Source organism: Lissotriton vulgaris, chromosome 2_1 (genome assembly GCF_964263255.1).
Source record: "Lissotriton vulgaris chromosome 2_1, aLisVul1.2, whole genome shotgun sequence".
In the NCBI taxonomy this organism is placed as follows: domain Eukaryota; kingdom Metazoa; phylum Chordata; class Amphibia; order Caudata; family Salamandridae; genus Lissotriton; species Lissotriton vulgaris.
The window spans coordinates 1,186,927,923-1,186,955,572 of NC_141687.1; the positions used below are offsets into that span (position 1 = coordinate 1,186,927,923).

The following is a 27,650-nucleotide window of genomic DNA, read 5'->3' on the forward strand; positions in this document are numbered from 1 at the left end:
ATCAGCCGTTATATAAAAAATAAACAAATATGTAGGCAAGCATCTCAATCGCCCCTTCTGCTATATTCATTGTCCTAATATATGATAAGTTTCATAAAGCAGAGTCACCACTCACATGTGCTGATAAAAAATATTTACAGTGGGCAGACAATGAAAGGGCTGAGGCCCGACCACACATTATAACTCCAGCATCTCTATGTTAAAAAGCATTTCCTAGGCAATATCTAGCCTCTGAAAACAATATGCAAGATCCATCGATAAATCTGGCAAAAGTCGCCAACATTTTGTGCATACTTGTGCCCTCACCTGAATGTAGCGCCACCTTGTAGACGTCGGAGGTAACTGCAGCTCAAAAAATGTTTCATCAGAGGGCAAGTTTAGAGGAATCCAAAAGGCAGATGTCCATGGAAAGATCCTCCGACTGCAGCAGGAAGGTTGGATGCTTCAAATTTACACAGTTTCCAGTCCAACGTCCTCTCATGTACCGAACGCTCCCAAACGCTCAAAAGCCTTACACCGGGCAAGCCCTCACCGGGTAGATCTCTGGCTCCCAGGTAAAGCCAAATCCTGAGCATGCTAGCACTAGGATCACAGAGAGAGAGACAGAGAGCGTCGGAGAGCTGCTGTCTTGATAAAGGCCTGAAACGGCTAGTGCCTAAGAGGGTCTGGACTTTCAGTTATGACTGATTGTGAGAGGGGAAGATGAAGATTTTCTGCACCCAGCATGCCTTGCGATATAATTAGGCAAATGAGGTGAGAGCCCGACCAATCCCACTTCACTCCTATGAATGCCTCCTCATCTGCATAAAGAGAACACTTTCACAAACGAGCAGAGTGGCGCAGCGGAAGCGTGCTGGGCCCATAACCCAGAGGTCGATGGATCGAAACCATTCTCTGCTAATTTTGCTTGATTTTCCTTCCAAGGACCAAGCTGTCATTTCCACACTGCCAGAAAGGAAAAGCGCAAGCTTGTGCTAGCTATGTGAAAAAAGACTTCTCAACTATCTATGTCTGTGTAATACAAGAGTGTTCGTGAAAGGATCAACCCTGTACTTTGAAAGCAAAGACACACAACTATAACCATAAATGACTGGTGGGAGCTTCACACAACTTTCTGGGCATGCTTTGAATTTCATTCTTCCCTTTTTTTCTGCTCTTATCTATCTCCTGGGCATTTCATGGAATGTTCTCTCTTTCTCTTCCCTGCTTTGCTTCCCATGCTGCCTATATATGCTGATTTCTACTATTTGTACTGTTGCTTTTCATTTCTTCTCTTCTGCACAACTTTGTCCTTGGTTTCAATCCCCAGTTCCTTACCCTCTGCAAAAAACGTTCTACTACTTCTCATGTTGGTATCTAAACCAAATGCACCATTGAAGCTGTTGCAAGATAGTCATTGATTTCGGCAACGTAATATTTAGAACCGAGAGCACACACATCAGAGGGCGTTGGTGGTATAGTGGTGAGCATAGCTGCTTCCCAAGCAGTTGACCCGGGTTCGATTCCCGGCCAACGCAGTGAAAATGCTTATATATTCTGCAAGCAGGATATATTTTAATGCAACATGTCACAAAATGGAAATTTCATGTACAGATTAATCAGCCATATATAAAAAAATAAACAAATACATAGGCAAACATCTCAATCGCACCTTCTGATACATTCATTGTCCTAATATATGATAAGTTTTATAAAGCAGAGTCACAACTCACATGTGCTGGTAATAAATATGTTACAGTGGGCAAACAATGGAAGGGGTGAGGCCCCACCAGACATTATAACTCCAACATCTCTATGTTAAAAAGCATTTCTAGGCAATATCTAGCCTCTGAAAAAAATATGCAAGATCCACCGATAAATCTGGCAAAAGTCCCTAACATTTTGTGCATACTTGTGCACTTACCAGAATGTAGAGCCACCTTGTAGCTGTCGAAGGTAATTGCTGCTCCCAAAATGTTTTATCAGAAGGCAAGTTGAGAGGAATCCTAGAGGCAGATGTCCATGGAAAGAGCCGCTCACTGCAGCAGGAATGTTGGATGCTTCAAATTTGCAGAGTTTCCTGTCCAACGTCCACAACGCTCCCAAACGCTCAAAAGCCTCACACCGGGCAAGCCCTCACCGGGTAGATCTCTGGCTCCCAGGTAAAGCCAAATCCTGAGCATGCTAGTGCTAGGATCACAGAGAGAGAGAGAGAGAGAGAGAGGGTTCAAGACCTGCTGTCTTGATAAAGGTCTGAAACGGCTAGTGCCTAAGAGTGTCTGACTTTCAGTTATGACTGATTGTGAGAGGGGAAGATGAAGTTTTTCTGCACCCAGCATGCCTTGCAATATACTTATGCAAATGAGGTGAGAGCTGGACCAATCCCACGCTACTCTGCTTAATGCTCCCTATCTGCATAAAAAGAACACTTTCACAACAGAGCAGAGTGGCGCAGCGGAAGCGTGCTGGGCCCATAACCCAGAGGTCGATGGATCGAAACCATCCTCTGCTAATTTTGCTTGATTTTCCTTCCAAGGACCAAGCTGTCTTTTCCACGCTGACAGCAAGGAAAAGCACAAGCTTGTGCCAGCTATGTGAGAAAAGACTTCTCAAATATCTGTGTCTGCTGAAATACAAGAGTGGGATCATCAAAGGATCCACCCTGTACTTTGAAAGTAAAGACACACAATAATAAGCATAAATGACTGGTGGGACCTTCAAACACTTTTATGGGCAGGCTTTGAATTTCATTCTTCCCTTTTTGTTCTGCTCTTATCTATCTCCTGGGCAATTAATTGAATGCTCTGTATTTCTCTTCCCTGTTTTGCTTCTCATGCTGCCTCTATATATTCTTATCTATTATTTGTAATGCAGCTTTCCATTCTTCTCTTCTGCACAGCTTTGTCCTTGGTTTCAATCCCAGTTCCTTACCCTCTGCAAAAAACTTTCTATTGCTTTTCATGTTGGTATCTAAACCAAATGCACCATTCAAGCTGGTGCAAGATAGTCATTGAACTCAGGGTCCTAATGTTTAGAACCGAGAGCACACAGATCAGAGGGCGTTGGTGGTATAGTGGTGAGCATAGCTGCCTTCCAAGCAGTTGACCCGGGTTCGATTCCCGGCCAACGCAGTACAAATACTAATATATTCTGCAAGCAGGATATATTTTAATTTAATGCAACATGTCACAAAATGGAAATATAATGAACAGATTATTCAGCCGTTATATAAAAAATAAACAAATATGTAGGCAAGCATCTCAATCGCCCCTTCTGCTATATTCATTGTCCTAATATATGATAAGTTTCATAAAGCAGAGTCACCACTCACATGTGCTGATAAAAAATATTTACAGTGGGCAGACAATGAAAGGGCTGAGGCCCGACCACACATTATAACTCCAGCATCTCTATGTTAAAAAGCATTTCCTAGGCAATATCTAGCCTCTGAAAACAATATGCAAGATCCATCGATAAATCTGGCAAAAGTCGCCAACATTTTGTGCATACTTGTGCCCTCACCTGAATGTAGCGCCACCTTGTAGACGTCGGAGGTAACTGCAGCTCAAAAAATGTTTCATCAGAGGGCAAGTTTAGAGGAATCCAAAAGGCAGATGTCCATGGAAAGATCCTCCGACTGCAGCAGGAAGGTTGGATGCTTCAAATTTACACAGTTTCCAGTCCAACGTCCTCTCATGTACCGAACGCTCCCAAACGCTCAAAAGCCTTACACCGGGCAAGCCCTCACCGGGTAGATCTCTGGCTCCCAGGTAAAGCCAAATCCTGAGCATGCTAGCACTAGGATCACAGAGAGAGAGACAGAGAGCGTCGGAGAGCTGCTGTCTTGATAAAGGCCTGAAACGGCTAGTGCCTAAGAGGGTCTGGACTTTCAGTTATGACTGATTGTGAGAGGGGAAGATGAAGATTTTCTGCACCCAGCATGCCTTGCAATATAATTAGGCAAATGAGGTGAGAGCCCGACCAATCCCACTTCACTCCTATGAATGCCTCCTCATCTGCATAAAGAGAACACTTTCACAAACGAGCAGAGTGGCGCAGCGGAAGCGTGCTGGGCCCATAACCCAGAGGTCGATGGATCGAAACCATCCTCTGCTAATTTTGCTTGATTTTCCTTCCAAGGACCAAGCTGTCATTTCCACACTGCCAGAAAGGAAAAGCGCAAGCTTGTGCCAGCTATGTGAAAAAAGACTTCTCAACTATCTATGTCTGTGTAATACAAGAGTGTTCGTGAAAGGATCAACCCTGTACTTTGAAAGCAAAGACACACAACTATAACCATAAATGACTGGTGGGAGCTTCACACAACTTTCTGGGCATGCTTTGAATTTCATTCTTCCCTTTTTTTCTGCTCTTATCTATCTCCTGGGCATTTCATGGAATGTTCTCTCTTTCTCTTCCCTGCTTTGCTTCCCATGCTGCCTATATATGCTGATTTCTACTATTTGTACTGTTGCTTTTCATTTCTTCTCTTCTGCACAACTTTGTCCTTGGTTTCAATCCCCAGTTCCTTACCCTCTGCAAAAAACGTTCTACTACTTCTCATGTTGGTATCTAAACCAAATGCACCATTGAAGCTGTTGCAAGATAGTCATTGATTTCGGCAACGTAATATTTAGAACCGAGAGCACACACATCAGAGGGCGTTGGTGGTATAGTGGTGAGCATAGCTGCTTCCCAAGCAGTTGACCCGGGTTCGATTCCCGGCCAACGCAGTGAAAATGCTTATATATTCTGCAAGCAGGATATATTTTAATGCAACATGTCACAAAATGGAAATTTCATGTACAGATTAATCAGCCATATATAAAAAAATAAACAAATACATAGGCAAACATCTCAATCGCACCTTCTGATACATTCATTGTCCTAATATATGATAAGTTTTATAAAGCAGAGTCACAACTCACATGTGCTGGTAATAAATATGTTACAGTGGGCAAACAATGGAAGGGGTGAGGCCCCACCAGACATTATAACTCCAACATCTCTATGTTAAAAAGCACCATTCAAGCTGGTGCAAGATAGTCATTGAACTCAGGGTCCTAATGTTTAGAACCGAGAGCACACAGATCAGAGGGCGTTGGTGGTATAGTGGTGAGCATAGCTGCCTTCCAAGCAGTTGACCCGGGTTCGATTCCCGGCCAACGCAGTACAAATACTAATATATTCTGCAAGCAGGATATATTTTAATTTAATGCAACATGTCACAAAATGGAAATATAATGAACAGATTATTCAGCCGTTATATAAAAAATAAACAAATATGTAGGCAAGCATCTCAATCGCCCCTTCTGCTATATTCATTGTCCTAATATATGATAAGTTTCATAAAGCAGAGTCACCACTCACATGTGCTGATAAAAAATATTTACAGTGGGCAGACAATGAAAGGGCTGAGGCCCGACCACACATTATAACTCCAGCATCTCTATGTTAAAAAGCATTTCCTAGGCAATATCTAGCCTCTGAAAACAATATGCAAGATCCATCGATAAATCTGGCAAAAGTCGCCAACATTTTGTGCATACTTGTGCCCTCACCTGAATGTAGCGCCACCTTGTAGACGTCGGAGGTAACTGCAGCTCAAAAAATGTTTCATCAGAGGGCAAGTTTAGAGGAATCCAAAAGGCAGATGTCCATGGAAAGATCCTCCGACTGCAGCAGGAAGGTTGGATGCTTCAAATTTACACAGTTTCCAGTCCAACGTCCTCTCATGTACCGAACGCTCCCAAACGCTCAAAAGCCTTACACCGGGCAAGCCCTCACCGGGTAGATCTCTGGCTCCCAGGTAAAGCCAAATCCTGAGCATGCTAGCACTAGGATCACAGAGAGAGAGACAGAGAGCGTCGGAGAGCTGCTGTCTTGATAAAGGCCTGAAACGGCTAGTGCCTAAGAGGGTCTGGACTTTCAGTTATGACTGATTGTGAGAGGGGAAGATGAAGATTTTCTGCACCCAGCATGCCTTGCAATATAATTAGGCAAATGAGGTGAGAGCCCGACCAATCCCACTTCACTCCTATGAATGCCTCCTCATCTGCATAAAGAGAACACTTTCACAAACGAGCAGAGTGGCGCAGCGGAAGCGTGCTGGGCCCATAACCCAGAGGTCGATGGATCGAAACCATCCTCTGCTAATTTTGCTTGATTTTCCTTTCAAGGACCAAGCTGTCATTTCCACACTGCCAGAAAGGAAAAGCGCAAGCTTGTGCCAGCTATGTGAAAAAAGACTTCTCAACTATCTATGTCTGTGTAATACAAGAGTGTTCGTGAAAGGATCAACCCTGTACTTTGAAAGCAAAGACACACAACTATAACCATAAATGACTGGTGGGAGCTTCACACAACTTTCTGGGCATGCTTTGAATTTCATTCTTCCCTTTTTTTCTGCTCTTATCTATCTCCTGGGCATTTCATGGAATGTTCTCTCTTTCTCTTCCCTGCTTTGCTTCCCATGCTGCCTATATATGCTGATTTCTACTATTTGTACTGTTGCTTTTCATTTCTTCTCTTCTGCACAACTTTGTCCTTGGTTTCAATCCCCAGTTCCTTACCCTCTGCAAAAAACGTTCTACTACTTCTCATGTTGGTATCTAAACCAAATGCACCATTGAAGCTGTTGCAAGATAGTCATTGATTTCGGCAACGTAATATTTAGAACCGAGAGCACACACATCAGAGGGCGTTGGTGGTATAGTGGTGAGCATAGCTGCTTCCCAAGCAGTTGACCCGGGTTCGATTCCCGGCCAACGCAGTGAAAATGCTTATATATTCTGCAAGCAGGATATATTTTAATGCAACATGTCACAAAATGGAAATTTCATGTACAGATTAATCAGCCATATATAAAAAAATAAACAAATACATAGGCAAACATCTCAATCGCACCTTCTGATACATTCATTGTCCTAATATATGATAAGTTTTATAAAGCAGAGTCACAACTCACATGTGCTGGTAATAAATATGTTACAGTGGGCAAACAATGGAAGGGGTGAGGCCCCACCAGACATTATAACTCCAACATCTCTATGTTAAAAAGCATTTCTAGGCAATATCTAGCCTCTGAAAAAAATATGCAAGATCCACCGATAAATCTGGCAAAAGTCCCTAACATTTTGTGCATACTTGTGCACTTACCAGAATGTAGAGCCACCTTGTAGCTGTCGAAGGTAATTGCTGCTCCCAAAATGTTTTATCAGAAGGCAAGTTGAGAGGAATCCTAGAGGCAGATGTCCATGGAAAGAGCCGCTCACTGCAGCAGGAATGTTGGATGCTTCAAATTCGCAGAGTTTCCTGTCCAACGTCCACTCACGTCCCGAACGCTCCCAAACGCTCAAAAGCCTCACACCGGGCAAGCCCTCACCGGGTAGATCTCTGGCTCCCAGGTAAAGCCAAATCCTGAGCACTCTAGTGCTAGGATCACAGAGAGAGAGAGAGAGAGAGAGAGAGGGTTCAAGACCTGCTGTCTTGATAAAGGTCTGAAACGGCTAGTGCCTAAGAGTGTCTGACTTTCAGTTATGACTGATTGTGAGAGGGGAAGATGAAGTTTTTCTGCACCCAGCATGCCTTGCAATATACTTATGCAAATGAGGTGAGAGCTGGACCAATCCCACGCTACTCTGCTTAATGCTCCCTATCTGCATAAAAAGAACACTTTCACAACAGAGCAGAGTGGCGCAGCGGAAGCGTGCTGGGCCCATAACCCAGAGGTCGATGGATCGAAACCATCCTCTGCTAATTTTGCTTGATTTTCCTTCCAAGGACCAAGCTGTCTTTTCCACGCTGACAGCAAGGAAAAGCACAAGCTTGTGCCAGCTATGTGAGAAAAGACTTCTCAAATATCTGTGTCTGCTGAAATACAAGAGAGGGATCATCAAAGGATCCACCCTGTACTTTGAAAGTAAAGACACACAATAATAAGCATAAATGACTGGTGGGACCTTCAAACACTTTTATGGGCAGGCTTTGAATTTCATTCTTCCCTTTTTGTTCTGCTCTTATCTATCTCCTGGGCAATTAATTGAATGCTCTGTATTTCTCTTCCCTGTTTTGCTTCTCATGCTGCCTCTATATATTATTATCTATTATTTGTAATGCAGCTTTCCATTCTTCTCTTCTGCACAGCTTTGTCCTTGGTTTCAATCCCAGTTCCTTACCCTCTGCAAAAAACTTTCTATTGCTTTTCATGTTGGTATCTAAACCAAATGCACCATTCAAGCTGGTGCAAGATAGTCATTGAACTCAGGGTCCTAATGTTTAGAACCGAGAGCACACAGATCAGAGGGCGTTGGTGGTATAGTGGTGAGCATAGCTGCCTTCCAAGCAGTTGACCCGGGTTCGATTCCCGGCCAACGCAGTACAAATACTAATATATTCTGCAAGCAGGATATATTTTAATGCAACATGTCACAAAATGGAAATATAATGAACAGATTAATCAGCCGTTATATAAAAAATAAACAAATATGTAGGCAAGCATCTCAATCGCCCCTTCTGCTATATTCATTGTCCTAATATATGATAAGTTTCATAAAGCAGAGTCACCACTCACATGTGCTGATAAAAAATATTTACAGTGGGCAGACAATGAAAGGGCTGAGGCCCGACCACACATTATAACTCCAGCATCTCTATGTTAAAAAGCATTTCCTAGGCAATATCTAGCCTCTGAAAACAATATGCAAGATCCATCGATAAATCTGGCAAAAGTCGCCAACATTTTGTGCATACTTGTGCCCTCACCTGAATGTAGCGCCACCTTGTAGACGTCGGAGGTAACTGCAGCTCAAAAAATGTTTCATCAGAGGGCAAGTTTAGAGGAATCCAAAAGGCAGATGTCCATGGAAAGATCCTCCGACTGCAGCAGGAAGGTTGGATGCTTCAAATTTACACAGTTTCCAGTCCAACGTCCTCTCATGTACCGAACGCTCCCAAACGCTCAAAAGCCTTACACCGGGCAAGCCCTCACCGGGTAGATCTCTGGCTCCCAGGTAAAGCCAAATCCTGAGCATGCTAGCACTAGGATCACAGAGAGAGAGACAGAGAGCGTCGGAGAGCTGCTGTCTTGATAAAGGCCTGAAACGGCTAGTGCCTAAGAGGGTCTGGACTTTCAGTTATGACTGATTGTGAGAGGGGAAGATGAAGATTTTCTGCACCCAGCATGCCTTGCGATATAATTAGGCAAATGAGGTGAGAGCCCGACCAATCCCACTTCACTCCTATGAATGCCTCCTCATCTGCATAAAGAGAACACTTTCACAAACGAGCAGAGTGGCGCAGCGGAAGCGTGCTGGGCCCATAACCCAGAGGTCGATGGATCGAAACCATTCTCTGCTAATTTTGCTTGATTTTCCTTCCAAGGACCAAGCTGTCATTTCCACACTGCCAGAAAGGAAAAGCGCAAGCTTGTGCCAGCTATGTGAAAAAAGACTTCTCAACTATCTATGTCTGTGTAATACAAGAGTGTTCGTGAAAGGATCAACCCTGTACTTTGAAAGCAAAGACACACAACTATAACCATAAATGACTGGTGGGAGCTTCACACAACTTTCTGGGCATGCTTTGAATTTCATTCTTCCCTTTTTTTCTGCTCTTATCTATCTCCTGGGCATTTCATGGAATGTTCTCTCTTTCTCTTCCCTGCTTTGCTTCCCATGCTGCCTATATATGCTGATTTCTACTATTTGTACTGTTGCTTTTCATTTCTTCTCTTCTGCACAACTTTGTCCTTGGTTTCAATCCCCAGTTCCTTACCCTCTGCAAAAAACGTTCTACTACTTCTCATGTTGGTATCTAAACCAAATGCACCATTGAAGCTGTTGCAAGATAGTCATTGATTTCGGCAACGTAATATTTAGAACCGAGAGCACACACATCAGAGGGCGTTGGTGGTATAGTGGTGAGCATAGCTGCTTCCCAAGCAGTTGACCCGGGTTCGATTCCCGGCCAACGCAGTGAAAATGCTTATATATTCTGCAAGCAGGATATAGTTTAATGCAACATGTCACAAAATGGAAATTTCATGTACAGATTAATCAGCCATATATAAAAAAATAAACAAATACATAGGCAAACATCTCAATCGCACCTTCTGATACATTCATTGTCCTAATATATGATAAGTTTTATAAAGCAGAGTCACAACTCACATGTGCTGGTAATAAATATGTTACAGTGGGCAAACAATGGAAGGGGTGAGGCCCCACCAGACATTATAACTCCAACATCTCTATGTTAAAAAGCATTTCTAGGCAATATCTAGCCTCTGAAAAAAATATGCAAGATCCACCGATAAATCTGGCAAAAGTCCCTAACATTTTGTGCATACTTGTGCACTTACCAGAATGTAGAGCCACCTTGTAGCTGTCGAAGGTAATTGCTGCTCCCAAAATGTTTTATCAGAAGGCAAGTTGAGAGGAATCCTAGAGGCAGATGTCCATGGAAAGAGCCGCTCACTGCAGCAGGAATGTTGGATGCTTCAAATTCGCAGAGTTTCCTGTCCAACGTCCACTCACGTCCCGAACGCTCCCAAACGCTCAAAAGCCTCACACCGGGCAAGCCCTCACAGGGTAGATCTCTAGCTCCCAGGTAAAGCCAAATCCTGAGCATGCTAGTGCTAGGATCACAGAGAGAGAGAGAGAGAGAGAGAGAGAGAGGGTTCAAGACCTGCTGTCTTGATAAAGGTCTGAAACGGCTAGTGCCTAAGAGTGTCTGACTTTCAGTTATGACTGATTGTGAGAGGGGAAGATGAAGTTTTTCTGCACCCAGCATGCCTTGCAATATACTTATGCAAATGAGGTGAGAGCCGGACCAATCCCACGCTACTCTGCTTAATGCTCCCTATCTGCATAAAAAGAACACTTTCACAACAGAGCAGAGTGGCGCAGCGGAAGCGTGCTGGGCCCATAACCCAGAGGTCGATGGATCGAAACCATCCTCTGCTAATTTTGCTTGATTTTCCTTCCAAGGACCAAGCTGTCTTTTCCACGCTGACAGCAAGGAAAAGCACAAGCTTGTGCCAGCTATGTGAGAAAAGACTTCTCAAATATCTGTGTCTGCTGAAATACAAGAGAGGGATCATCAAAGGATCCACCCTGTACTTTGAAAGTAAAGACACACAATAATAAGCATAAATGACTGGTGGGACCTTCAAACACTTTTATGGGCAGGCTTTGAATTTCATTCTTCCCTTTTTGTTCTGCTCTTATCTATCTCCTGGGCAATTAATTGAATGTTCTGTATTTCTCTTCCCTGTTTTGCTTCCCATGCTGCCTCTATATATTATTATCTATTATTTGTAATGCAGCTTTCCATTCTTCTCTTCTGCACAGCTTTGTCCTTGGTTTCAATCCCAGTTCCTTACCCTCTGCAAAAAACTTTCTATTGCTTTTCATGTTGGTATCTAAACCAAATGCACCATTCAAGCTGGTGCAAGATAGTCATTGAACTCAGGGTCCTAATGTTTAGAACCGAGAGCACACAGATCAGAGGGCGTTGGTGGTATAGTGGTGAGCATAGCTGCCTTCCAAGCAGTTGACCCGGGTTCGATTCCCGGCCAACACAGTACAAATACTAATATATTCTGCAAGCAGGATATATTTTAATGCAACATGTCACAAAATGGAAATATAATGAACAGATTAATCAGCCGTTATATAAAAAATAAACAAATATGTAGGCAAGCATCTCAATCGCCCCTTCTGCTATATTCATTGTCCTAATATATGATAAGTTTCATAAAGCAGAGTCACCACTCACATGTGCTGATAAAAAATATTTACAGTGGGCAGACAATGAAAGGGCTGAGGCCCGACCACACATTATAACTCCAGCATCTCTATGTTAAAAAGCATTTCCTAGGCAATATCTAGCCTCTGAAAACAATATGCAAGATCCATCGATAAATCTGGCAAAAGTCGCCAACATTTTGTGCATACTTGTGCCCTCACCTGAATGTAGCGCCACCTTGTAGACGTCGGAGGTAACTGCAGCTCAAAAAATGTTTCATCAGAGGGCAAGTTTAGAGGAATCCAAAAGGCAGATGTCCATGGAAAGATCCTCCGACTGCAGCAGGAAGGTTGGATGCTTCAAATTTACACAGTTTCCAGTCCAACGTCCTCTCATGTACCGAACGCTCCCAAACGCTCAAAAGCCTTACACCGGGCAAGCCCTCACCGGGTAGATCTCTGGCTCCCAGGTAAAGCCAAATCCTGAGCATGCTAGCACTAGGATCACAGAGAGAGAGACAGAGAGCGTCGGAGAGCTGCTGTCTTGATAAAGGCCTGAAACGGCTAGTGCCTAAGAGGGTCTGGACTTTCAGTTATGACTGATTGTGAGAGGGGAAGATGAAGATTTTCTGCACCCAGCATGCCTTGCGATATAATTAGGCAAATGAGGTGAGAGCCCGACCAATCCCACTTCACTCCTATGAATGCCTCCTCATCTGCATAAAGAGAACACTTTCACAAACGAGCAGAGTGGCGCAGCGGAAGCGTGCTGGGCCCATAACCCAGAGGTCGATGGATCGAAACCATCCTCTGCTAATTTTGCTTGATTTTCCTTCCAAGGACCAAGCTGTCATTTCCACACTGCCAGAAAGGAAAAGCGCAAGCTTGTGCCAGCTATGTGAAAAAAGACTTCTCAACTATCTATGTCTGTGTAATACAAGAGTGTTCGTGAAAGGATCAACCCTGTACTTTGAAAGCAAAGACACACAACTATAACCATAAATGACTGGTGGGAGCTTCACACAACTTTCTGGGCATGCTTTGAATTTCATTCTTCCCTTTTTTCTGCTCTTATCTATCTCCTGGGCATTTCATGGAATGTTCTCTCTTTCTCTTCCCTGCTTTGCTTCCCATGCTGCCTATATATGCTGATTTCTACTATTTGTACTGTTGCTTTTCATTTCTTCTCTTCTGCACAACTTTGTCCTTGGTTTCAATCCCCAGTTCCTTACCCTCTGCAAAAAACGTTCTACTACTTCTCATGTTGGTATCTAAACCAAATGCACCATTGAAGCTGTTGCAAGATAGTCATTGATTTCGGCAACGTAATATTTAGAACCGAGAGCACACACATCAGAGGGCGTTGGTGGTATAGTGGTGAGCATAGCTGCTTCCCAAGCAGTTGACCCGGGTTCGATTCCCGGCCAACGCAGTGAAAATGCTTATATATTCTGCAAGCAGGATATATTTTAATGCAACATGTCACAAAATGGAAATTTCATGTACAGATTAATCAGCCATATATAAAAAAATAAACAAATACATAGGCAAACATCTCAATCGCACCTTCTGATACATTCATTGTCCTAATATATGATAAGTTTTATAAAGCAGAGTCACAACTCACATGTGCTGGTAATAAATATGTTACAGTGGGCAAACAATGGAAGGGGTGAGGCCCCACCAGACATTATAACTCCAACATCTCTATGTTAAAAAGCATTTCTAGGCAATATCTAGCCTCTGAAAAAAATATGCAAGATCCACCGATAAATCTGGCAAAAGTCCCTAACATTTTGTGCATACTTGTGCACTTACCAGAATGTAGAGCCACCTTGTAGCTGTCGAAGGTAATTGCTGCTCCCAAAATGTTTTATCAGAAGGCAAGTTGAGAGGAATCCTAGAGGCAGATGTCCATGGAAAGAGCCGCTCACTGCAGCAGGAATGTTGGATGCTTCAAATTCGCAGAGTTTCCTGTCCAACGTCCACTCACGTCCCGAACGCTCCCAAACGCTCAAAAGCCTCACACCGGGCAAGCCCTCACAGGGTAGATCTCTAGCTCCCAGGTAAAGCCAAATCCTGAGCATGCTAGTGCTAGGATCACAGAGAGAGAGAGAGAGAGAGAGAGAGAGAGGGTTCAAGACCTGCTGTCTTGATAAAGGTCTGAAACGGCTAGTGCCTAAGAGTGTCTGACTTTCAGTTATGACTGATTGTGAGAGGGGAAGATGAAGTTTTTCTGCACCCAGCATGCCTTGCAATATACTTATGCAAATGAGGTGAGAGCCGGACCAATCCCACGCTACTCTGCTTAATGCTCCCTATCTGCATAAAAAGAACACTTTCACAACAGAGCAGAGTGGCGCAGCGGAAGCGTGCTGGGCCCATAACCCAGAGGTCGATGGATCGAAACCATCCTCTGCTAATTTTGCTTGATTTTCCTTCCAAGGACCAAGCTGTCTTTTCCACGCTGACAGCAAGGAAAAGCACAAGCTTGTGCCAGCTATGTGAGAAAAGACTTCTCAAATATCTGTGTCTGCTGAAATACAAGAGAGGGATCATCAAAGGATCCACCCTGTACTTTGAAAGTAAAGAAACACAATAATAAGCATAAATGACTGGTGGGACCTTCAAACACTTTTATGGGCAGGCTTTGAATTTCATTCTTCCCTTTTTGTTCTGCTCTTATCTATCTCCTGGGCAATTAATTGAATGTTCTGTATTTCTCTTCCCTGTTTTGCTTCCCATGCTGCCTCTATATATTATTATCTATTATTTGTAATGCAGCTTTCCATTCTTCTCTTCTGCACAGCTTTGTCCTTGGTTTCAATCCCAGTTCCTTACCCTCTGCAAAAAACTTTCTATTGCTTTTCATGTTGGTATCTAAACCAAATGCACCATTCAAGCTGGTGCAAGATAGTCATTGAACTCAGGGTCCTAATGTTTAGAACCGAGAGCACACAGATCAGAGGGCGTTGGTGGTATAGTGGTGAGCATAGCTGCCTTCCAAGCAGTTGACCCGGGTTCGATTCCCGGCCAACACAGTACAAATACTAATATATTCTGCAAGCAGGATATATTTTAATGCAACATGTCACAAAATGGAAATATAATGAACAGATTAATCAGCCGTTATATAAAAAATAAACAAATATGTAGGCAAGCATCTCAATCGCCCCTTCTGCTATATTCATTGTCCTAATATATGATAAGTTTCATAAAGCAGAGTCACCACTCACATGTGCTGATAAAAAATATTTACAGTGGGCAGACAATGAAAGGGCTGAGGCCCGACCACACATTATAACTCCAGCATCTCTATGTTAAAAAGCATTTCCTAGGCAATATCTAGCCTCTGAAAACAATATGCAAGATCCATCGATAAATCTGGCAAAAGTCGCCAACATTTTGTGCATACTTGTGCCCTCACCTGAATGTAGCGCCACCTTGTAGACGTCGGAGGTAACTGCAGCTCAAAAAATGTTTCATCAGAGGGCAAGTTTAGAGGAATCCAAAAGGCAGATGTCCATGGAAAGATCCTCCGACTGCAGCAGGAAGGTTGGATGCTTCAAATTTACACAGTTTCCAGTCCAACGTCCTCTCATGTACCGAACGCTCCCAAACGCTCAAAAGCCTTACACCGGGCAAGCCCTCACCGGGTAGATCTCTGGCTCCCAGGTAAAGCCAAATCCTGAGCATGCTAGCACTAGGATCACAGAGAGAGAGACAGAGAGCGTCGGAGAGCTGCTGTCTTGATAAAGGCCTTAAAAAACGGCTAGTGCCTAAGAGGGTCTGGACTTTCAGTTATGACTGATTGTGAGAGGGGAAGATGAAGATTTTCTGCACCCAGCATGCCTTGCGATATAATTAGGCAAATGAGGTGAGAGCCCGACCAATCCCACTTCACTCCTATGAATGCCTCCTCATCTGCATAAAGAGAACACTTTCACAAACGAGCAGAGTGGCGCAGCGGAAGCGTGCTGGGCCCATAACCCAGAGGTCGATGGATCGAAACCATTCTCTGCTAATTTTGCTTGATTTTCCTTCCAAGGACCAAGCTGTCATTTCCACACTGCCAGAAAGGAAAAGCGCAAGCTTGTGCCAGCTATGTGAAAAAAGACTTCTCAACTATCTATGTCTGTGTAATACAAGAGTGTTCGTGAAAGGATCAACCCTGTACTTTGAAAGCAAAGACACACAACTATAACCATAAATGACTGGTGGGAGCTTCACACAACTTTCTGGGCATGCTTTGAATTTCATTCTTCCCTTTTTTTCTGCTCTTATCTATCTCCTGGGCATTTCATGGAATGTTCTCTCTTTCTCTTCCCTGCTTTGCTTCCCATGCTGCCTATATATGCTGATTTCTACTATTTGTACTGTTGCTTTTCATTTCTTCTCTTCTGCACAACTTTGTCCTTGGTTTCAATCCCCAGTTCCTTACCCTCTGCAAAAAACGTTCTACTACTTCTCATGTTGGTATCTAAACCAAATGCACCATTGAAGCTGTTGCAAGATAGTCATTGATTTCGGCAACGTAATATTTAGAACCGAGAGCACACACATCAGAGGGCGTTGGTGGTATAGTGGTGAGCATAGCTGCTTCCCAAGCAGTTGACCCGGGTTCGATTCCCGGCCAACGCAGTGAAAATGCTTATATATTCTGCAAGCAGGATATATTTTAATGCAACATGTCACAAAATGGAAATTTCATGTACAGATTAATCAGCCATATATAAAAAAATAAACAAATACATAGGCAAACATCTCAATCGCACCTTCTGATACATTCATTGTCCTAATATATGATAAGTTTTATAAAGCAGAGTCACAACTCACATGTGCTGGTAATAAATATGTTACAGTGGGCAAACAATGGAAGGGGTGAGGCCCCACCAGACATTATAACTCCAACATCTCTATGTTAAAAAGCATTTCTAGGCAATATCTAGCCTCTGAAAAAAATATGCAAGATCCACCGATAAATCTGGCAAAAGTCCCTAACATTTTGTGCATACTTGTGCACTTACCAGAATGTAGAGCCACCTTGTAGCTGTCGAAGGTAATTGCTGCTCCCAAAATGTTTTATCAGAAGGCAAGTTGAGAGGAATCCTAGAGGCAGATGTCCATGGAAAGAGCCGCTCACTGCAGCAGGAATGTTGGATGCTTCAAATTCGCAGAGTTTCCTGTCCAACGTCCACTCACGTCCCGAACGCTCCCAAACGCTCAAAAGCCTCACACCGGGCAAGCCCTCACCGGGTAGATCTCTGGCTCCCAGGTAAAGCCAAATCCTGAGCACTCTAGTGCTAGGATCACAGAGAGAGAGAGAGAGAGAGAGAGAGAGAGAGGGTTCAAGACCTGCTGTCTTGATAAAGGTCTGAAACGGCTAGTGCCTAAGAGTGTCTGACTTTCAGTTATGACTGATTGTGAGAGGGGAAGATGAAGTTTTTCTGCACCCAGCATGCCTTGCAATATACTTATGCAAATGAGGTGAGAGCTGGACCAATCCCACGCTACTCTGCTTAATGCTCCCTATCTGCATAAAAAGAACACTTTCACAACAGAGCAGAGTGGCGCAGCGGAAGCGTGCTGGGCCCATAACCCAGAGGTCGATGGATCGAAACCATCCTCTGCTAATTTTGCTTGATTTTCCTTCCAAGGACCAAGCTGTCTTTTCCACGCTGACAGCAAGGAAAAGCACAAGCTTGTGCCAGCTATGTGAGAAAAGACTTCTCAAATATCTGTGTCTGCTGAAATACAAGAGAGGGATCATCAAAGGATCCACCCTGTACTTTGAAAGTAAAGACACACAATAATAAGCATAAATGACTGGTGGGACCTTCAAACACTTTTATGGGCAGGCTTTGAATTTCATTCTTCCCTTTTTGTTCTGCTCTTATCTATCTCCTGGGCAATTAATTGAATGCTCTGTATTTCTCTTCCCTGTTTTGCTTCTCATGCTGCCTCTATATATTATTATCTATTATTTGTAATGCAGCTTTCCATTCTTCTCTTCTGCACAGCTTTGTCCTTGGTTTCAATCCCAGTTCCTTACCCTCTGCAAAAAACTTTCTATTGCTTTTCATGTTGGTATCTAAACCAAATGCACCATTCAAGCTGGTGCAAGATAGTCATTGAACTCAGGGTCCTAATGTTTAGAACCGAGAGCACACAGATCAGAGGGCGTTGGTGGTATAGTGGTGAGCATAGCTGCCTTCCAAGCAGTTGACCCGGGTTCGATTCCCGGCCAACGCAGTACAAATACTAATATATTCTGCAAGCAGGATATATTTTAATGCAACATGTCACAAAATGGAAATATAATGAACAGATTAATCAGCCGTTATATAAAAAATAAACAAATATGTAGGCAAGCATCTCAATCGCCCCTTCTGCTATATTCATTGTCCTAATATATGATAAGTTTCATAAAGCAGAGTCACCACTCACATGTGCTGATAAAAAATATTTACAGTGGGCAGACAATGAAAGGGCTGAGGCCCGACCACACATTATAACTCCAGCATCTCTATGTTAAAAAGCATTTCCTAGGCAATATCTAGCCTCTGAAAACAATATGCAAGATCCATCGATAAATCTGGCAAAAGTCGCCAACATTTTGTGCATACTTGTGCCCTCACCTGAATGTAGCGCCACCTTGTAGACGTCGGAGGTAACTGCAGCTCAAAAAATGTTTCATCAGAGGGCAAGTTTAGAGGAATCCAAAAGGCAGATGTCCATGGAAAGATCCTCCGACTGCAGCAGGAAGGTTGGATGCTTCAAATTTACACAGTTTCCAGTCCAACGTCCTCTCATGTACCGAACGCTCCCAAACGCTCAAAAGCCTTACACCGGGCAAGCCCTCACCGGGTAGATCTCTGGCTCCCAGGTAAAGCCAAATCCTGAGCATGCTAGCACTAGGATCACAGAGAGAGAGACAGAGAGCGTCGGAGAGCTGCTGTCTTGATAAAGGCCTGAAACGGCTAGTGCCTAAGAGGGTCTGGACTTTCAGTTATGACTGATTGTGAGAGGGGAAGATGAAGATTTTCTGCACCCAGCATGCCTTGCGATATAATTAGGCAAATGAGGTGAGAGCCCGACCAATCCCACTTCACTCCTATGAATGCCTCCTCATCTGCATAAAGAGAACACTTTCACAAACGAGCAGAGTGGCGCAGCGGAAGCGTGCTGGGCCCATAACCCAGAGGTCGATGGATCGAAACCATTCTCTGCTAATTTTGCTTGATTTTCCTTCCAAGGACCAAGCTGTCATTTCCACACTGCCAGAAAGGAAAAGCGCAAGCTTGTGCCAGCTATGTGAAAAAAGACTTCTCAACTATCTATGTCTGTGTAATACAAGAGTGTTCGTGAAAGGATCAACCCTGTACTTTGAAAGCAAAGACACACAACTATAACCATAAATGACTGGTGGGAGCTTCACACAACTTTCTGGGCATGCTTTGAATTTCATTCTTCCCTTTTTTTCTGCTCTTATCTATCTCCTGGGCATTTCATGGAATGTTCTCTCTTTCTCTTCCCTGCTTTGCTTCCCATGCTGCCTATATATGCTGATTTCTACTATTTGTACTGTTGCTTTTCATTTCTTCTCTTCTGCACAACTTTGTCCTTGGTTTCAATCCCCAGTTCCTTACCCTCTGCAAAAAACGTTCTACTACTTCTCATGTTGGTATCTAAACCAAATGCACCATTGAAGCTGTTGCAAGATAGTCATTGATTTCGGCAACGTAATATTTAGAACCGAGAGCACACACATCAGAGGGCGTTGGTGGTATAGTGGTGAGCATAGCTGCTTCCCAAGCAGTTGACCCGGGTTCGATTCCCGGCCAACGCAGTGAAAATGCTTATATATTCTGCAAGCAGGATATATTTTAATGCAACATGTCACAAAATGGAAATTTCATGTACAGATTAATCAGCCATATATAAAAAAATAAACAAATACATAGGCAAACATCTCAATCGCACCTTCTGATACATTCATTGTCCTAATATATGATAAGTTTTATAAAGCAGAGTCACAACTCACATGTGCTGGTAATAAATATGTTACAGTGGGCAAACAATGGAAGGGGTGAGGCCCCACCAGACATTATAACTCCAACATCTCTATGTTAAAAAGCATTTCTAGGCAATATCTAGCCTCTGAAAAAAATATGCAAGATCCACCGATAAATCTGGCAAAAGTCCCTAACATTTTGTGCATACTTGTGCACTTACCAGAATGTAGAGCCACCTTGTAGCTGTCGAAGGTAATTGCTGCTCCCAAAATGTTTTATCAGAAGGCAAGTTGAGAGGAATCCTAGAGGCAGATGTCCATGGAAAGAGCCGCTCACTGCAGCAGGAATGTTGGATGCTTCAAATTTGCAGAGTTTCCTGTCCAACGTCCACAACGCTCCCAAACGCTCAAAAGCCTCACACCGGGCAAGCCCTCACCGGGTAGATCTCTGGCTCCCAGGTAAAGCCAAATCCTGAGCATGCTAGTGCTAGGATCACAGAGAGAGAGAGAGAGAGAGAGAGGGTTCAAGACCTGCTGTCTTGATAAAGGTCTGAAACGGCTAGTGCCTAAGAGTGTCTGACTTTCAGTTATGACTGATTGTGAGAGGGGAAGATGAAGTTTTTCTGCACCCAGCATGCCTTGCAATATACTTATGCAAATGAGGTGAGAGCTGGACCAATCCCACGCTACTCTGCTTAATGCTCCCTATCTGCATAAAAAGAACACTTTCACAACAGAGCAGAGTGGCGCAGCGGAAGCGTGCTGGGCCCATAACCCAGAGGTCGATGGATCGAAACCATCCTCTGCTAATTTTGCTTGATTTTCCTTCCAAGGACCAAGCTGTCTTTTCCACGCTGACAGCAAGGAAAAGCACAAGCTTGTGCCAGCTATGTGAGAAAAGACTTCTCAAATATCTGTGTCTGCTGAAATACAAGAGAGGGATCATCAAAGGATCCACCCTGTACTTTGAAAGTAAAGACACACAATAATAAGCATAAATGACTGGTGGGACCTTCAAACACTTCTATGGGCAGGCTTTGAATTTCATTCTTCCCTTTTTGTTCTGCTCTTATCTATCTCCTGGGCAATTAATTGAATGCTCTGTATTTCTCTTCCCTGTTTTGCTTCTCATGCTGCCTCTATATATTCTTATCTATTATTTGTAATGCAGCTTTCCATTCTTCTCTTCTGCACAGCTTTGTCCTTGGTTTCAATCCCAGTTCCTTACCCTCTGCAAAAAACTTTCTATTGCTTTTCATGTTGGTATCTAAACCAAATGCACCATTCAAGCTGGTGCAAGATAGTCATTGAACTCAGGGTCCTAATGTTTAGAACCGAGAGCACACAGATCAGAGGGCGTTGGTGGTATAGTGGTGAGCATAGCTGCCTTCCAAGCAGTTGACCCGGGTTCGATTCCCGGCCAACGCAGTACAAATACTAATATATTCTGCAAGCAGGATATATTTTAATTTAATGCAACATGTCACAAAATGGAAATATAATGAACAGATTATTCAGCCGTTATATAAAAAATAAACAAATATGTAGGCAAGCATCTCAATCGCCCCTTCTGCTATATTCATTGTCCTAATATATGATAAGTTTCATAAAGCAGAGTCACCACTCACATGTGCTGATAAAAAATATTTACAGTGGGCAGACAATGAAAGGGCTGAGGCCCGACCACACATTATAACTCCAGCATCTCTATGTTAAAAAGCATTTCCTAGGCAATATCTAGCCTCTGAAAACAATATGCAAGATCCATCGATAAATCTGGCAAAAGTCGCAAACATTTTGTGCATACTTGTGCCCTCACCTGAATGTAGCGCCACCTTGTAGACGTCGGAGGTAACTGCAGCTCAAAAAATGTTTCATCAGAGGGCAAGTTTAGAGGAATCCAAAAGGCAGATGTCCATGGAAAGATCCTCCGACTGCAGCAGGAAGGTTGGATGCTTCAAATTTACACAGTTTCCAGTCCAACGTCCTCTCATGTACCGAACGCTCCCAAACGCTCAAAAGCCTTACACCGGGCAAGCCCTCACCGGGTAGATCTCTGGCTCCCAGGTAAAGCCAAATCCTGAGCATGCTAGCACTAGGATCACAGAGAGAGAGACAGAGAGCGTCGGAGAGCTGCTGTCTTGATAAAGGCCTGAAACGGCTAGTGCCTAAGAGGGTCTGGACTTTCAGTTATGACTGATTGTGAGAGGGGAAGATGAAGATTTTCTGCACCCAGCATGCCTTGCAATATAATTAGGCAAATGAGGTGAGAGCCCGACCAATCCCACTTCACTCCTATGAATGCCTCCTCATCTGCATAAAGAGAACACTTTCACAAACGAGCAGAGTGGCGCAGCGGAAGCGTGCTGGGCCCATAACCCAGAGGTCGATGGATCGAAACCATCCTCTGCTAATTTTGCTTGATTTTCCTTCCAAGGACCAAGCTGTCATTTCCACACTGCCAGAAAGGAAAAGCGCAAGCTTGTGCCAGCTATGTGAAAAAAGACTTCTCAACTATCTATGTCTGTGTAATACAAGAGTGTTCGTGAAAGGATCAACCCTGTACTTTGAAAGCAAAGACACACAACTATAACCATAAATGACTGGTGGGAGCTTCACACAACTTTCTGGGCATGCTTTGAATTTCATTCTTCCCTTTTTTTCTGCTCTTATCTATCTCCTGGGCATTTCATGGAATGTTCTCTCTTTCTCTTCCCTGCTTTGCTTCCCATGCTGCCTATATATGCTGATTTCTACTATTTGTACTGTTGCTTTTCATTTCTTCTCTTCTGCACAACTTTGTCCTTGGTTTCAATCCCCAGTTCCTTACCCTCTGCAAAAAACGTTCTACTACTTCTCATGTTGGTATCTAAACCAAATGCACCATTGAAGCTGTTGCAAGATAGTCATTGATTTCGGCAACGTAATATTTAGAACCGAGAGCACACACATCAGAGGGCGTTGGTGGTATAGTGGTGAGCATAGCTGCTTCCCAAGCAGTTGACCCGGGTTCGATTCCCGGCCAACGCAGTGAAAATGCTTATATATTCTGCAAGCAGGATATATTTTAATGCAACATGTCACAAAATGGAAATTTCATGTACAGATTAATCAGCCATATATAAAAAAATAAACAAATACATAGGCAAACATCTCAATCGCACCTTCTGATACATTCATTGTCCTAATATATGATAAGTTTTATAAAGCAGAGTCACAACTCACATGTGCTGGTAATAAATATGTTACAGTGGGCAAACAATGGAAGGGGTGAGGCCCCACCAGACATTATAACTCCAACATCTCTATGTTAAAAAGCATTTCTAGGCAATATCTAGCCTCTGAAAAAAATATGCAAGATCCACCGATAAATCTGGCAAAAGTCCCTAACATTTTGTGCATACTTGTGCACTTACCAGAATGTAGAGCCACCTTGTAGCTGTCGAAGGTAATTGCTGCTCCCAAAATGTTTTATCAGAAGGCAAGTTGAGAGGAATCCTAGAGGCAGATGTCCATGGAAAGAGCCGCTCACTGCAGCAGGAATGTTGGATGCTTCAAATTCGCAGAGTTTCCTGTCCAACGTCCACTCACGTCCCGAACGCTCCCAAACGCTCAAAAGCCTCACACCGGGCAAGCCCTCACCGGGTAGATCTCTGGCTCCCAGGTAAAGCCAAATCCTGAGCACTCTAGTGCTAGGATCACAGAGAGAGAGAGAGAGAGAGAGAGGGTTCAAGACCTGCTGTCTTGATAAAGGTCTGAAACGGCTAGTGCCTAAGAGTGTCTGACTTTCAGTTATGACTGATTGTGAGAGGGGAAGATGAAGTTTTTCTGCACCCAGCATGCCTTGCAATATACTTATGCAAATGAGGTGAGAGCTGGACCAATCCCACGCTACTCTGCTTAATGCTCCCTATCTGCATAAAAAGAACACTTTCACAACAGAGCAGAGTGGCGCAGCGGAAGCGTGCTGGGCCCATAACCCAGAGGTCGATGGATCGAAACCATCCTCTGCTAATTTTGCTTGATTTTCCTTCCAAGGACCAAGCTGTCTTTTCCACGCTGACAGCAAGGAAAAGCACAAGCTTGTGCCAGCTATGTGAGAAAAGACTTCTCAAATATCTGTGTCTGCTGAAATACAAGAGAGGGATCATCAAAGGATCCACCCTGTACTTTGAAAGTAAAGACACACAATAATAAGCATAAATGACTGGTGGGACCTTCAAACACTTTTATGGGCAGGCTTTGAATTTCATTCTTCCCTTTTTGTTCTGCTCTTATCTATCTCCTGGGCAATTAATTGAATGCTCTGTATTTCTCTTCCCTGTTTTGCTTCTCATGCTGCCTCTATATATTATTATCTATTATTTGTAATGCAGCTTTCCATTCTTCTCTTCTGCACAGCTTTGTCCTTGGTTTCAATCCCAGTTCCTTACCCTCTGCAAAAAACTTTCTATTGCTTTTCATGTTGGTATCTAAACCATATGCACCATTCAAGCTGGTGCAAGATAGTCATTGAACTCAGGGTCCTAATGTTTAGAACCGAGAGCACACAGATCAGAGGGCGTTGGTGGTATAGTGGTGAGCATAGCTGCCTTCCAAGCAGTTGACCCGGGTTCGATTCCCGGCCAACGCAGTACAAATACTAATATATTCTGCAAGCAGGATATATTTTAATGCAACATGTCACAAAATGGAAATATAATGAACAGATTAATCAGCCGTTATATAAAAAATAAACAAATATGTAGGCAAGCATCTCAATCGCCCCTTCTGCTATATTCATTGTCCTAATATATGATAAGTTTCATAAAGCAGAGTCACCACTCACATGTGCTGATAAAAAATATTTACAGTGGGCAGACAATGAAAGGGCTGAGGCCCGACCACACATTATAACTCCAGCATCTCTATGTTAAAAAGCATTTCCTAGGCAATATCTAGCCTCTGAAAACAATATGCAAGATCCATCGATAAATCTGGCAAAAGTCGCCAACATTTTGTGCATACTTGTGCCCTCACCTGAATGTAGCGCCACCTTGTAGACGTCGGAGGTAACTGAAGCTCAAAAAATGTTTCATCAGAGGGCAAGTTTAGAGGAATCCAAAAGGCAGATGTCCATGGAAAGATCCTCCGACTGCAGCAGGAAGGTTGGATGCTTCAAATTTACACAGTTTCCAGTCCAACGTCCTCTCATGTACCGAACGCTCCCAAACGCTCAAAAGCCTTACACCGGGCAAGCCCTCACCGGGTAGATCTCTGGCTCCCAGGTAAAGCCAAATCCTGAGCATGCTAGCACTAGGATCACAGAGAGAGAGACAGAGAGCGTCGGAGAGCTGCTGTCTTGATAAAGGCCTGAAACGGCTAGTGCCTAAGAGGGTCTGGACTTTCAGTTATGACTGATTGTGAGAGGGGAAGATGAAGATTTTCTGCACCCAGCATGCCTTGCGATATAATTAGGCAAATGAGGTGAGAGCCCGACCAATCCCACTTCACTCCTATGAATGCCTCCTCATCTGCATAAAGAGAACACTTTCACAAACGAGCAGAGTGGCGCAGCGGAAGCGTGCTGGGCCCATAACCCAGAGGTCGATGGATCGAAACCATCCTCTGCTAATTTTGCTTGATTTTCCTTCCAAGGACCAAGCTGTCATTTCCACACTGCCAGAAAGGAAAAGCGCAAGCTTGTGCCAGCTATGTGAAAAAAGACTTCTCAACTATCTATGTCTGTGTAATACAAGAGTGTTCGTGAAAGGATCAACCCTGTACTTTGAAAGCAAAGACACACAACTATAACCATAAATGACTGGTGGGAGCTTCACACAACTTTCTGGGCATGCTTTGAATTTCATTCTTCCCTTTTTTCTGCTCTTATCTATCTCCTGGGCATTTCATGGAATGTTCTCTCTTTCTCTTCCCTGCTTTGCTTCCCATGCTGCCTATATATGCTGATTTCTACTATTTGTACTGTTGCTTTTCATTTCTTCTCTTCTGCACAACTTTGTCCTTGGTTTCAATCCCCAGTTCCTTACCCTCTGCAAAAAACGTTCTACTACTTCTCATGTTGGTATCTAAACCAAATGCACCATTGAAGCTGTTGCAAGATAGTCATTGATTTCGGCAACGTAATATTTAGAACCGAGAGCACACACATCAGAGGGCGTTGGTGGTATAGTGGTGAGCATAGCTGCTTCCCAAGCAGTTGACCCGGGTTCGATTCCCGGCCAACGCAGTGAAAATGCTTATATATTCTGCAAGCAGGATATATTTTAATGCAACATGTCACAAAATGGAAATTTCATGTACAGATTAATCAGCCATATATAAAAAAATAAACAAATACATAGGCAAACATCTCAATCGCACCTTCTGATACATTCATTGTCCTAATATATGATAAGTTTTATAAAGCAGAGTCACAACTCACATGTGCTGGTAATAAATATGTTACAGTGGGCAAACAATGGAAGGGGTGAGGCCCCACCAGACATTATAACTCCAACATCTCTATGTTAAAAAGCATTTCTAGGCAATATCTAGCCTCTGAAAAAAATATGCAAGATCCACCGATAAATCTGGCAAAAGTCCCTAACATTTTGTGCATACTTGTGCACTTACCAGAATGTAGAGCCACCTTGTAGCTGTCGAAGGTAATTGCTGCTCCCAAAATGTTTTATCAGAAGGCAAGTTGAGAGGAATCCTAGAGGCAGATGTCCATGGAAAGAGCCGCTCACTGCAGCAGGAATGTTGGATGCTTCAAATTCGCAGAGTTTCCTGTCCAACGTCCACTCACGTCCCGAACGCTCCCAAACGCTCAAAAGCCTCACACCGGGCAAGCCCTCACAGGGTAGATCTCTAGCTCCCAGGTAAAGCCAAATCCTGAGCATGCTAGTGCTAGGATCACAGAGAGAGAGAGAGAGAGAGAGAGAGAGAGAGGGTTCAAGACCTGCTGTCTTGATAAAGGTCTGAAACGGCTAGTGCCTAAGAGTGTCTGACTTTCAGTTATGACTGATTGTGAGAGGGGAAGATGAAGTTTTTCTGCACCCAGCATGCCTTGCAATATACTTATGCAAATGAGGTGAGAGCCGGACCAATCCCACGCTACTCTGCTTAATGCTCCCTATCTGCATAAAAAGAACACTTTCACAACAGAGCAGAGTGGCGCAGCGGAAGCGTGCTGGGCCCATAACCCAGAGGTCGATGGATTGAAACCATCCTCTGCTAATTTTGCTTGATTTTCCTTCCAAGGACCAAGCTGTCTTTTCCACGCTGACAGCAAGGAAAAGCACAAGCTTGTGCCAGCTATGTGAGAAAAGACTTCTCAAATATCTGTGTCTGCTGAAATACAAGAGAGGGATCATCAAAGGATCCACCCTGTACTTTGAAAGTAAAGACACACAATAATAAGCATAAATGACTGGTGGGACCTTCAAACACTTTTATGGGCAGGCTTTGAATTTCATTCTTCCCTTTTTGTTCTGCTCTTATCTATCTCCTGGGCAATTAATTGAATGTTCTGTATTTCTCTTCCCTGTTTTGCTTCCCATGCTGCCTCTATATATTATTATCTATTATTTGTAATGCAGCTTTCCATTCTTCTCTTCTGCACAGCTTTGTCCTTGGTTTCAATCCCAGTTCCTTACCCTCTGCAAAAAACTTTCTATTGCTTTTCATGTTGGTATCTAAACCAAATGCACCATTCAAGCTGGTGCAAGATAGTCATTGAACTCAGGGTCCTAATGTTTAGAACCGAGAGCACACAGATCAGAGGGCGTTGGTGGTATAGTGGTGAGCATAGCTGCCTTCCAAGCAGTTGACCCGGGTTCGATTCCCGGCCAACACAGTACAAATACTAATATATTCTGCAAGCAGGATATATTTTAATGCAACATGTCACAAAATGGAAATATAAT

The 27,650-nt window shown here is 43.4% G+C and overlaps 30 non-coding genes across 30 annotated transcripts; all 30 read left to right on the forward strand.

Moving 5' to 3' along the window:
* Positions 1-1,445: 1,445 nt before the first annotated feature.
* TRNAG-CCC (transfer RNA glycine (anticodon CCC)) lies at positions 1,446-1,517 on the forward strand. The gene has a single exon. It is a non-coding gene; the product is annotated as a tRNA-Gly (tRNA).
* A 902-nt stretch (positions 1,518-2,419) lies between these two features.
* TRNAM-CAU (transfer RNA methionine (anticodon CAU)) lies at positions 2,420-2,491 on the forward strand. The gene has a single exon. It is a non-coding gene; the product is annotated as a tRNA-Met (tRNA).
* A 547-nt stretch (positions 2,492-3,038) lies between these two features.
* Positions 3,039-3,110, forward strand: TRNAG-UCC (transfer RNA glycine (anticodon UCC)). Its single transcript has one exon. It is a non-coding gene; the product is annotated as a tRNA-Gly (tRNA).
* A 913-nt stretch (positions 3,111-4,023) lies between these two features.
* On the forward strand, positions 4,024-4,095 carry TRNAM-CAU (transfer RNA methionine (anticodon CAU)). The gene has a single exon. It is a non-coding gene; the product is annotated as a tRNA-Met (tRNA).
* Positions 4,096-4,640: 545 nt separating this feature from the next.
* Positions 4,641-4,712, forward strand: TRNAG-CCC (transfer RNA glycine (anticodon CCC)). The gene has a single exon. It is a non-coding gene; the product is annotated as a tRNA-Gly (tRNA).
* Positions 4,713-5,077: 365 nt separating this feature from the next.
* TRNAG-UCC (transfer RNA glycine (anticodon UCC)) lies at positions 5,078-5,149 on the forward strand. Its single transcript has one exon. It is a non-coding gene; the product is annotated as a tRNA-Gly (tRNA).
* Positions 5,150-6,062: 913 nt separating this feature from the next.
* Positions 6,063-6,134, forward strand: TRNAM-CAU (transfer RNA methionine (anticodon CAU)). The gene has a single exon. It is a non-coding gene; the product is annotated as a tRNA-Met (tRNA).
* A 545-nt stretch (positions 6,135-6,679) lies between these two features.
* Positions 6,680-6,751, forward strand: TRNAG-CCC (transfer RNA glycine (anticodon CCC)). Its single transcript has one exon. It is a non-coding gene; the product is annotated as a tRNA-Gly (tRNA).
* A 914-nt stretch (positions 6,752-7,665) lies between these two features.
* On the forward strand, positions 7,666-7,737 carry TRNAM-CAU (transfer RNA methionine (anticodon CAU)). Its single transcript has one exon. It is a non-coding gene; the product is annotated as a tRNA-Met (tRNA).
* A 547-nt stretch (positions 7,738-8,284) lies between these two features.
* On the forward strand, positions 8,285-8,356 carry TRNAG-UCC (transfer RNA glycine (anticodon UCC)). Its single transcript has one exon. It is a non-coding gene; the product is annotated as a tRNA-Gly (tRNA).
* A 1,525-nt stretch (positions 8,357-9,881) lies between these two features.
* On the forward strand, positions 9,882-9,953 carry TRNAG-CCC (transfer RNA glycine (anticodon CCC)). Its single transcript has one exon. It is a non-coding gene; the product is annotated as a tRNA-Gly (tRNA).
* Positions 9,954-10,871: 918 nt separating this feature from the next.
* On the forward strand, positions 10,872-10,943 carry TRNAM-CAU (transfer RNA methionine (anticodon CAU)). Its single transcript has one exon. It is a non-coding gene; the product is annotated as a tRNA-Met (tRNA).
* Positions 10,944-11,490: 547 nt separating this feature from the next.
* Positions 11,491-11,562, forward strand: TRNAG-UCC (transfer RNA glycine (anticodon UCC)). The gene has a single exon. It is a non-coding gene; the product is annotated as a tRNA-Gly (tRNA).
* Positions 11,563-12,470: 908 nt separating this feature from the next.
* Positions 12,471-12,542, forward strand: TRNAM-CAU (transfer RNA methionine (anticodon CAU)). Its single transcript has one exon. It is a non-coding gene; the product is annotated as a tRNA-Met (tRNA).
* Positions 12,543-13,086: 544 nt separating this feature from the next.
* TRNAG-CCC (transfer RNA glycine (anticodon CCC)) lies at positions 13,087-13,158 on the forward strand. The gene has a single exon. It is a non-coding gene; the product is annotated as a tRNA-Gly (tRNA).
* Positions 13,159-14,076: 918 nt separating this feature from the next.
* TRNAM-CAU (transfer RNA methionine (anticodon CAU)) lies at positions 14,077-14,148 on the forward strand. The gene has a single exon. It is a non-coding gene; the product is annotated as a tRNA-Met (tRNA).
* Positions 14,149-14,695: 547 nt separating this feature from the next.
* Positions 14,696-14,767, forward strand: TRNAG-UCC (transfer RNA glycine (anticodon UCC)). Its single transcript has one exon. It is a non-coding gene; the product is annotated as a tRNA-Gly (tRNA).
* Positions 14,768-16,295: 1,528 nt separating this feature from the next.
* On the forward strand, positions 16,296-16,367 carry TRNAG-CCC (transfer RNA glycine (anticodon CCC)). Its single transcript has one exon. It is a non-coding gene; the product is annotated as a tRNA-Gly (tRNA).
* A 920-nt stretch (positions 16,368-17,287) lies between these two features.
* On the forward strand, positions 17,288-17,359 carry TRNAM-CAU (transfer RNA methionine (anticodon CAU)). The gene has a single exon. It is a non-coding gene; the product is annotated as a tRNA-Met (tRNA).
* Positions 17,360-17,906: 547 nt separating this feature from the next.
* Positions 17,907-17,978, forward strand: TRNAG-UCC (transfer RNA glycine (anticodon UCC)). The gene has a single exon. It is a non-coding gene; the product is annotated as a tRNA-Gly (tRNA).
* A 1,525-nt stretch (positions 17,979-19,503) lies between these two features.
* TRNAG-CCC (transfer RNA glycine (anticodon CCC)) lies at positions 19,504-19,575 on the forward strand. The gene has a single exon. It is a non-coding gene; the product is annotated as a tRNA-Gly (tRNA).
* Positions 19,576-20,477: 902 nt separating this feature from the next.
* Positions 20,478-20,549, forward strand: TRNAM-CAU (transfer RNA methionine (anticodon CAU)). Its single transcript has one exon. It is a non-coding gene; the product is annotated as a tRNA-Met (tRNA).
* A 547-nt stretch (positions 20,550-21,096) lies between these two features.
* Positions 21,097-21,168, forward strand: TRNAG-UCC (transfer RNA glycine (anticodon UCC)). The gene has a single exon. It is a non-coding gene; the product is annotated as a tRNA-Gly (tRNA).
* A 913-nt stretch (positions 21,169-22,081) lies between these two features.
* On the forward strand, positions 22,082-22,153 carry TRNAM-CAU (transfer RNA methionine (anticodon CAU)). Its single transcript has one exon. It is a non-coding gene; the product is annotated as a tRNA-Met (tRNA).
* A 545-nt stretch (positions 22,154-22,698) lies between these two features.
* Positions 22,699-22,770, forward strand: TRNAG-CCC (transfer RNA glycine (anticodon CCC)). Its single transcript has one exon. It is a non-coding gene; the product is annotated as a tRNA-Gly (tRNA).
* A 912-nt stretch (positions 22,771-23,682) lies between these two features.
* Positions 23,683-23,754, forward strand: TRNAM-CAU (transfer RNA methionine (anticodon CAU)). Its single transcript has one exon. It is a non-coding gene; the product is annotated as a tRNA-Met (tRNA).
* A 547-nt stretch (positions 23,755-24,301) lies between these two features.
* TRNAG-UCC (transfer RNA glycine (anticodon UCC)) lies at positions 24,302-24,373 on the forward strand. Its single transcript has one exon. It is a non-coding gene; the product is annotated as a tRNA-Gly (tRNA).
* Positions 24,374-25,281: 908 nt separating this feature from the next.
* Positions 25,282-25,353, forward strand: TRNAM-CAU (transfer RNA methionine (anticodon CAU)). Its single transcript has one exon. It is a non-coding gene; the product is annotated as a tRNA-Met (tRNA).
* Positions 25,354-25,897: 544 nt separating this feature from the next.
* On the forward strand, positions 25,898-25,969 carry TRNAG-CCC (transfer RNA glycine (anticodon CCC)). Its single transcript has one exon. It is a non-coding gene; the product is annotated as a tRNA-Gly (tRNA).
* Positions 25,970-27,508: 1,539 nt separating this feature from the next.
* Positions 27,509-27,580, forward strand: TRNAG-UCC (transfer RNA glycine (anticodon UCC)). The gene has a single exon. It is a non-coding gene; the product is annotated as a tRNA-Gly (tRNA).
* The last annotated feature ends 70 nt before the right edge of the window (positions 27,581-27,650 follow it).